This window comes from Ceratotherium simum, chromosome 13 (assembly GCF_057802395.1).
Source record: "Ceratotherium simum simum isolate JZ-2026a chromosome 13, ASM5780239v1, whole genome shotgun sequence".
In the NCBI taxonomy this organism is placed as follows: Eukaryota; Metazoa; Chordata; class Mammalia; order Perissodactyla; family Rhinocerotidae; genus Ceratotherium; species Ceratotherium simum.
In genome coordinates this window covers 56,460,737-56,469,084 of record NC_141912.1, presented here as the reverse complement: position 1 = coordinate 56,469,084, position 8,348 = coordinate 56,460,737, and the positions used below count along the sequence as shown (strand labels likewise).

General features: G+C 35.2%; 1 long non-coding RNA gene across 1 annotated transcript in view; it reads left to right on the top strand.

Annotated features, from left to right (window-relative positions):
* The first annotated feature begins 1,158 nt into the window (after positions 1–1,158).
* The window catches only part of LOC147915737 (uncharacterized), a 36,628-nt gene continuing 29,438 nt past the window's right edge, over positions 1,159–8,348 (top strand). Inside the window, exon 1 of the long non-coding RNA XR_015554168.1 lies at positions 1,159–1,273. This is a non-coding gene — a long non-coding RNA (uncharacterized LOC147915737). The remainder of the gene's footprint in view (positions 1,274–8,348) is intronic.

Genomic DNA, 8,348 nt, shown 5'->3' with positions numbered 1-8,348 from the left:
GGAATGATTATCACAATAAGTTTAGTTAACATCCATCATCTCATATAAATACAATAAAAAGACAAGAAAAAAATTTCTCCTTGTGATGAGAGCTCTTAGGATCCACTCTCTTAACAACTTTCCTGTATATCACAAAGCGGTGTTAACTATAGTCGTTATGTTGCACATTACATCTCTAGTATTTAGTAATCTTATAACTGGAAGTTTGTATCTTTTGACCACCTTCATCTAATTCCCCTTCCCTGCAACCCGGGCCTGTGGTAACCACAAATCTGATCTCTTTTTCTATGAGTTTGGTGTTTCGTCTTTTTTTTTTCAAATAGTAAATATTTTAAGCTTTGCAGGTCATATGGTCTCTGTTTAGACTAGTCAACCCTGCCATTGTATCGTGAGCAGCCATACACAATATGCAGTTGAATGGGCATGGTTGTGTTCCAATAAAACTTTATTTACAAAAACATGCAGCAAGGATTTGGCTGGCTGGCCATAATCTGCCTCTCCCCATTCCCACCCCCAAAGCTTTTCCTCTCACCATACAAAAGCTTAGAAAAACAATTATTTAAATTTTATTCAACTTGCTGTTTATAAACAAACAAAAATATATTGTCTTTGCTCAATCTGTCATTAAATGTTCAACAAATTTAGGAATAGGTTATACCAGTTAAAGGTTATTGCAATAATTCAGGCAAGAATTGATAAGACCTTGGAACAGGGTGAGAACAGTAGAGGTGAGGGGAAATGGTCATGTTCTGGATATGTTTTGATGATAGAGGCAACAGGATTTACAGATTGAAAGTAGGGTGTGAGAGGAAGAAAGGAGTTGAAGATGGCTCCAAAGATTTTGATTGACCCAATAAATGGCAGCTATTATTATTATGTTTATATAATCGTTTATATATTTTACTTTCTTGACCTGGCTTCTGTAAGCACATATAAAAAATATGTTTTGCCCACCATCACATCCCCATACCACTGCTCTATGGATAAGACACTCTCCATCTTACTGAAAAAAATGTATCCCAAGGAAATTGATTTGAGGAATCTTATCTTGTTATGCATTGTCAAGAATGTACTTCACAAGGGACCTCACAATAGCAACATAATCATTCTCCCAAACCAGCCTCCAGCTCTGGTTCTCTATTTTTCTTTTAAGGCCTCATTGGCTGTTAAGAGCTCTCAGAGATACAGATGGCACTGATGAGAATCTTCGCCACAGTGTGAGTTCCCTGGCGCACACCTCTTCCTTTGAGCTCATCAACAGTCCACAGCACAGGTACACTCACTCGACAAAATGACTCATAATCATTTGCATTTTGCTTTGACAGACTGATCATTAACATAAAGCCACTCCTGCATGACTTTCTGAAGGACATAGGAAGATGTTCATGGGCGGTTGAGCTGTGAATTTCATAGAGAATTTAAATTATTCTAAGTTAAACTTCTGGGTCTTGTATTGTGCTCCTTGGTTTAACTGCGAAAAACCAGTTGGACAAGTGAACCCCGTTAAACATCTCAATTTCAATCTACTGGAGAAGGGGACCCTAATAGTCAGGTAGGGAGTTATTTACCGTGGCATAATTTGCAGTGAGGCAGGCTCATGGTCTTGAGAAAGTCTGGAAGTGCAACTCAGTAGGACACATTTATTTCTTTATTCAACAAGTATTTCTTTAGGATCTACTAATTGCAGGAAATTTTCTACATACAGTGAAGATTTAGTAGAATAGTATGGCAGGCAAAGGAAAAGCAAATTAAAAATCTGACCACGGATATGATCTTGATGTGCAGGGGACACTGGACATCCTTTTAACCCTTTAGGCATTTACTGGCTCACAACAACCAGTCAAAAGACTGAGAAGCTGAGCAGAGCTTTCTGCTGTCTCATGGTGTAAAGATTGGAGCTCAAGGCTAGAGGGACCACTGTCCCAATCTTCCTTGGACTGAGGGGTACCCCAGGATACAGCACTTTTAGTGCTAATGCTGGGAAAGTCCCAGACAAACTGGAAGAAGTCAGTCAACCTCTTAAGGCCCAGCAAGATAAAGAGTCCTCTTAAACACACGGCACTTTCATTTTACACTCTTCAAAAACTATATCTTTGAATAAAATAAACCTGGAAAAGGCCAGTCCTCACAAACACTGAAACCTAGCCTTTTTTTCCTCTTATATGTTACTATATTTTTTCAACTTTATTGAGGTATAAAAGATGTTTAAATTGTACGTCATGGTGATTTTATATACGTTTGTATATTGGAAGGATTCCCCCCCATCTAGTTAATTAACACATCCATCACCTCATATATATATACATTTGGTGAGAACATTTAAAGTTCTACTCTCTTAGCAAATTTCAATTATATAATACAGTGTTATCAACTATAGTCACCGTGTTTTACATTAGATCCTCAGACCTTATTCATCTTATAGCTGAAAGTTTGTACAATTTTACCAACCTCAACCTCTCCCTGTTTCTCCCAACCCCAGCACCTGGCAATCACTTTTCTACTCCGAGTTTCTACGAGTTCGCCTTTTTTTTTTTTTTTAAGATTCCACATATAAACGATACCATACAGTATTTGTCCTTCTCTGACTTATTTCACTTAACATAATGCCCTCAAGCTCCAAAAATGTTATTGCAAATGGCAGGACTTCCTTCTTTCTCATAGTTGAATATTATTCCATTGTATATGTACACCACATCTTCTTTATTCATTCATCCATTGATGGATACTTAGGTTGTTTCCATATTTTGGCTGTTGTGAATAATGCTTCACTGAACATGATTGTGCAGACATCTCTTTGATATCTTGTTTTCATTTCCTTTGATTCATACCCCAAAGTGGGACTGCTCAACCATATGGTAGTTCTATTTTTTTTTTTTTTTTTTTTTTTTTTTTTTTTTGTGAGGGAGATCAGCCCTGAGCTAACATCCGTGCTAATCCTCCTCTGTTTTTTTGCTGAGGAAGACCAGCTCTGAGCTAACATCTATTGTCAATCCTCCTCCTTTTTTTCCCCAAAGCCCCCCAGTAGATAGTTGTACGTCATAGTTGCACGTCCTTCTAGTTGCTGTATGTGGGACGCGGCCTCAGCATGGCCAGAGAAATGGTACGTCGGTGCGTGCCCGGGATCAGAACCCGGGCTGCCAGTAGCAGAGCGCACGCACTCAACCACTAAGCCACGGGGCCGGCCCGGTAGTTCTATTTTTAATTTTTTGAGGAACCGCCATACTGTTTTCCATAGTGGCTGCACCAATTTACATTCCTACCAACAGTGCGCAAGGATTCCCTTTTCTCCACATCCTTGCCAACACTTGTTATCTCTTGTCTTTTTGAAGATGGGTATGAGGTGATATCTCATTGTGGTTTTGATTTGCATTTCTCTGATGATTTGCAATGTTGGGCACTTTTTCATGTACCTGTTGGCCATTTGAACAACTTCTTTGGAAAAATATTTATTTAGTTCCTCAGCCCTTTTTTATTTTTTACTTTATTCAGTACCAGTTATTTTAAAGTATTGGGAATCTTGACATTGAAAGAATTCAAAATACATTTCAAATGAGAACTGTGCACCTGATATTTGAATAAATTGCCTCAGAGAAAATTGTTGGTGGACTTTACAAATAGCATTATTGATTTGCAAGTCACCAACATATTCTCATGGTTTTGGTGGAGCCAGGCACAGTATCTGGGGAAAAAGATTTTAAAAAAATCGTTATCTGAGATGTGGAGAACCATAAAAATCAGTTACTAGATTTAGAAAAGCCAGTAGGAGTTAAAACCACAGTGATGTAATCAGTTATCTGGAGCTGGTTAAAATTCAGGCATAGCTTGGGCACCAATTGCTATCTATTGCTGATAGAAACTAAAGAAATAAAAAACAATGAACCAAAAACAACAGTAGATAATAATAAAGATACACTGTTCCCCCCATTGGCTTTTTTCATAATTATTTTCCAAATATGCCATGCAGAGGATTTTTTTATAACATTGTGTAAGTTTAGGGTGTACACATATTGATTTGATACATTTATATATTGCAATATGATTACTGCCTTAGTGTAAGCTAACATCTCTATCATGTCACATGTTATTTCTTTTTTGTGATGAGAACATTTAAGATCTAATCTCCTGGCAACTTTCTGAAATATATAACACAGTACTGTCAATTATAATCGCTGCACTGTGCATTAGATCTCCAGAACTTATTCATCTTCTAGTTGCAAGTTTGTACCATTTAACAACATCTCCCCAATTCCCCCACCCCCTTGTAACCACTGTTCTACTCTGTTTCTATGAGTTTGGGTTTTTAGATTCCACATATAAGTGATATCACACATTATTTGTCTTTTTCTGTCTGGCTTAACTCACTTAGCATAATGCCCTCAAGGTCTATCCATGTTGTCATAAATGGCAGGATTTCTGTCTTTACCATGGCCGTATAATATTCCATTGTATATATATACCACATCTTCTTTATCCATTCTACTGTTGATGGACACTTAGGTTGTTTCCATATCTTGGCTATTGTAAATAATGCTGCAATGAACATGGTGATGCAGGTACATTTTTGCATTAGTGTTTTTGTTTTCTTTGGAATATATAACCAGAAGTGAAATTGCTGGCTCATATGGTAATTCTACTTTTAATTTTATAAGGAATCTTCATACTCAGGGTCTTAGGTAGTTCCATACAAATTTTAGGATTGTTTTTACTATTTCTGTGAAAAATCTTATTGGAATTTTGATACGGATTGCATTGAATCTATAGATGGCTTTGGGTAGTATGGACATTTTACAATACTAATTCTTCTGATCCATGAACATGGGATATCTTTCCATTTGTTTGTGTCTTCTTTAATTTCTTTCATCAAAGTCTTATAGTTTTCATTGTACTGATCTTTTGAATACTTGGTTAAATTTATTCCTAAGTATTTTACTATTTTTGATGCTATTCTGAATGGGATATCTTTCTTTATTTTTTTTTCTGGTGTTTCATTGTTTGTGTATAGAAATGTCACTGATTTCTGTATGTGGATTTTATATCCTGCAACTTTACTGAATTCATTGATTAGTTCCAACAGTTTTTTGTTTGAGACAATAGGATTTTCTATATATAAGATCATATAATCTGCAAATAACAACAATTTTACTTCTTCCTTTCCAATTTGGATGATTTTACTTCTTTATCTTGCCTGATTGCTCTAGCTAAGACTTTCAATACTATGCTGAATAAGAATAGTGAGAGAAGGCACTCTTATCTTGTACCTGATCTTAGAGGAAAAGCTTTCAACCTTTCACCATGGAGTATGACATTGGCTGTGGGCTTGTCATATATAGCTAGCCTTTATTGGTTAAGGTACGTTCCCTCTATACGCAATTTGTTGAGGGTTTTTATCATGAAAGGATGTTGTATTCTATCAAATGCTTTTTCTGATTCAGATGATCATATGATTTTTGTCTTTCATTATCTTAATGTGGTGTATCACACTTATTGATTTGCTTATGTTGAACCATCCTTGATTCCCAGGAATAAACTCTACTTGTCATGGTGTCCTGATTCTTTTAATGCATTTTTGAATTTGGTTTTCCCTTGAGAATTTTTGCATTTATATTCATCAGGGATATTGGTCTATAGTTTTCTTCTCTTGTAGTGTCCTTATCTGACTTTGGTATCAGGGTAATGCCGGCCTCATAAAATGAGTTTGGGAGTATTCTTCCTCTTCTACTTTTCGAAGAGTTTGAGGATTGGCGTTGGTTTTTTAAATGTTTGGTAAAATTTACCAGTGAAGCCATCTAGTACTGGGCTTTTTTATGTTAGGGGGTTTTTGACTACTAGCTCAATCTCGTTACTGGTTATTGGTCTGTTTGGATTTTCTATTTCTTCATGCTTCACTCTCAATAGGTTGTATGTTCCTAGGAATTTATCCAGATCTTCTAGGTGGTCCATTTGTTGGCATATAATTATTCATAGTGGTCTCTTATGATCCTAGTATTTCTGTAGTATCATTTGTAATGTCTCCTCTTTCATTTCTTATTCTTTTGTCTTCTCTATTTTTTCTTAGTTAATCTAGCTAAAGGTTTGTCAATTTCGTTTATCTGTTCAAAAAAAATAGCTCTTAGTTTTTCTTTTCCAATGTCCTTTAGTCTCTATTTCATTTATTTCCGCTCTGGAATTTTTTTCTTTCCTTCATTCTGCTAACTTTTGGCTTAGTTTGTTCTTGTTTTTCTAATTCCTTGATGGATAAAATTACACTGTCTATTTGAGATCTTTCTATTTTCTTAATATGCATTTATCACTATAAATTTCACTCTAAGAACTGATTTTGCAGCATCCCACAGGTTTTAGTGTGTTGTGTTTTTATTTTCATTAGTCTTCAGATTTTTTTAATTTCCATTTTGTTTTATCCTTTGACTCACTGGTTTTCAAGAGTGTGTTGTTTGGTTTCCATATGCTTGTAAATTTTCTGGCTTTCCTCATGTTGTTGATGTCTAATTTTATACCATTGTGGTCAGAAAAAATACTTGGTATGAGTTCAATTTTCTTAAATTTACTAAGACTTGTTTTGTGCCCTATCATATGATCTCTTTTGGAGAATGCTCCATGTGCACTTGAGAAGAATGTGTATTTTGGTGCTGTTGGATGAAATGTTCTATAAATGTTGTTAGGTCCATTTGCTCTAATGTACAGCTCAAGTCCAATGTTTCCTTGTTTATTTTCTGTCCAGATGATCTATCCTTTGCTGAAAGTGGGAAATTTAAGTCTCTTATTATTGTATTTTTGTCTATTTCTCCCTTCAGATCTGTTAGCATTTGCTTAATATATTTAGGTGCTCTGATGTGGAGTGCACATATATTTAAAATTGTTATATCTTCTTGTTCAATTGACCCCTTTAGTATAATATAATGACCTTCTTTGTCTCTTGTTATCATTTTTGGCTTAAAGTCTATTTTATCTTATATAAGTAGCTACCCACACTTTCTTTTGGTTTCCACTTGCATGGAATATCTTTTTCTATCCCTTCACTCTGAACCCATATTCTCCTTAAAGCTGAAGTGAGTCTCTTGTAGGCAGCATATAGTTGCGTCTTGATTCTTTTATCCATCCAGCAAGTCTGTGCCTTTTGATTCATGAATTCAATTCATTTACATTTAGAGTAATTATCGATATGTAAGGATTTACTAATGCCTTCATATTAATTGCTTTCCGGCTGTTTTGTATTTCCATTATTTCTTTTTTCCTCTGTTTCTGCCTACCTTTGTGAATTGGTGATTTTTCTGTGGTGGTATGCTCTGAAAACTTTTCTTTATCTTTTGTGAATCTATCATAGGTTTTGCTTTATGGTTACCATGAGGTTTACTTAAAATATCTTATAGATAAAACAGCCCATTTTAAGCTGATAGCAACTTATCTTTGATCATATACAAAAATTCTACCATTTTTCTCCCCCTTTTGTATTTTTGATGTCCCAATTTACCACTTTTTATACCGTATACTCATTAACAAATTATACTAGTTATAGTTATTTTTAATACTCTATTCCTTTAATCTTTATACTACAGTTAAGTGGTTAACACATTATCCTATTACAAAATTAGAGTCTTCTAAATCTGACTCTATATTTACCTTTACCAAAGTGTTGTATATTTTTGTACATATTCATGTTACTAATTAGCATCTTTCATTTCAACTTGAAAAACTCCTTTCAGCATTTCTTTCAAGGCAGATCTAGTGGTGTGAACTTGCTCAAGTTTTGTTTGTCTGGGAGTGTCTCTACTTCTCCCTCATATCAAAAGAATAACTTTGCTGAATAGAGTATTCATGGCTGGCACTTTCTTTCAACATTTTTTGAATATATCATTTACACTCTCCTGGCCTGTATGGTTTCTGCTGAGAAATCCAGTTATAGCCTAATGGGAGTTCGACTTTAGGTTACAATAATTTTTTTCTCTTGCTGCTTTTAGGATTTTTTGTCTTTGATTTGTTACAGCTTCATGATAATGTGTCTTGGAGAAGATTGTTTTACATGGAGATAATGGGATGATCTAATAGCTTCATGAACTTGGATATCCAAGTCAGTCCCCAGGTTTGAGAAGTTCTCAGCTATTATTTATTTAAATAAACTTTCTGCCCCCTGCTCCCTCTCTTCTCCTTCTGGTATTCCATTATTCTAATACTTTTACATTTGATGGTTTCCTGTAGATCATGTAGGCTTTCTTTGCTCTTTTTCACTCTTTTTGCCTTTATTGTCCTCAGACTGGGTTTTTTCAAAGTACCCATACTCTAGCTCACTGATCCTGTCTTCCATTTGGACTATTCTGTCATAGGTGTTCTCTATTGCATTTTTCATTTCATTC